The following is a 1,297-nucleotide window of genomic DNA, read 5'->3' as shown; positions in this document are numbered from 1 at the left end:
ACTTAACGGAATGAATGAAAGAACGAACAGATGACTACCTAAATTTGACTAATTAATAAACCCACGTGTGGTTAATACATGAGTGAGCAAATGAGTGAATGAGTAACCAAGCGAAAGGGAGAAGCCCAGGATGATTTCCAGACTTTAAATACCGTGGGACTGAAAGTGTAGATGAATTTTCCTTCACCTTCCGGAGTTTTTGGAGTCGTCTTTGATGGTTAGAGAAAAAAATGCAACCAAAAGCAAGGAGACCCGCGAGGCGACAGGATACACTGCAAGGTAGAGAAACACTTCTCCAAATGCCATGCATGCAGCGACCTCTCCTGGCACCGACTGGAGGAGCTTCCACTTAAGACAACCTGCACTCCGTGGTCCAGCTTAGGGCGAGAAAAGAAAGCAACAGCCTCTCGCCCGAAAGGTGGAATTGAACCACTCTGTCGCTAGACAGCTACAGGTTTGAAGCCTGCACCCCAGACCACTGAGGATCATCCGGGCGAAACAAAGAGCCACTCTTGAAGCTATATAAAGCACTCTAATTCCAGTATTTTACACTTATGGTAACACAATTTGTGGTTAGTGAGATTGTTGACTTCAAACATGTAAATTTCACCACTCTATTTATCGCAGAAAATATCATATCAAAATGTACCTCTCCCCTGACTCGGCATGAGTCTTTCTCGCTCAGTAGTCCATCTTCATTTGCATACCGCCGCGCATTCTGGGAAGCGGTTCCCCAGATCCCGGCCAAATTGTCTCTAATTGTTAAAGGGCCGGAACTCCTTTTTTTAAAGTTAGAAGTCAGTTTTTTACTGGAAGAGACTCATAATTCTTCACTCATAAGCCCATTCCTTGAAAAATCCGAATTCTTCTCCTGCGGAGGAGTGAGCGAGTTCTTGTTAGACTGTCCAGGTCTGATTTAGCCCGTCTCCAGCTAAGATCCCTCCTTCAGAGGCTCCGGGTAACTGGTGATGGGGCTGGTGCGGCACCTGCTGGCCTTTTTTGGAACTGCAGAGACCTACGGGACCCGTGTTCGTTCAAACGTTTGCCCCGGGCGCCGTCCTAGAAGCTGGGGACGTGCAGTGGCCAAAATGACAGAAATTCTTGTCTTCGTGGAGCTAGCACACTAGAGTTCACCAATTCCTACACCAGCACTTTATATCCGGGAAAGCTGAGGCTCAGAAAAGGATAGTACCATACCCTAGCTCATGCAGCCCGTCCACCTCAGGGAATCAAATCTGTGCCATCGTGATCACCACCAGCATTACTAGCAAAACAAAAGTAAATAAATAAACCAGGT

General features: G+C 46.6%; 1 non-coding gene across 1 annotated transcript; it reads right to left on the bottom strand.

Moving 5' to 3' along the window:
- Positions 1-408: 408 nt before the first annotated feature.
- TRNASTOP-UCA (transfer RNA opal suppressor (anticodon UCA)) lies at positions 409-495 on the bottom strand. The gene has a single exon. It is a non-coding gene; the product is annotated as a tRNA-Sec (tRNA).
- Between the last annotated feature and the right edge of the window lie 802 nt (positions 496-1,297).

The sequence above is a fragment of the Elephas maximus genome, chromosome 11 (assembly GCF_024166365.1).
Source record: "Elephas maximus indicus isolate mEleMax1 chromosome 11, mEleMax1 primary haplotype, whole genome shotgun sequence".
Taxonomy (NCBI): Eukaryota; Metazoa; Chordata; class Mammalia; order Proboscidea; family Elephantidae; genus Elephas; species Elephas maximus.
This window is presented reverse-complemented; position numbering and strand designations above follow the sequence as displayed.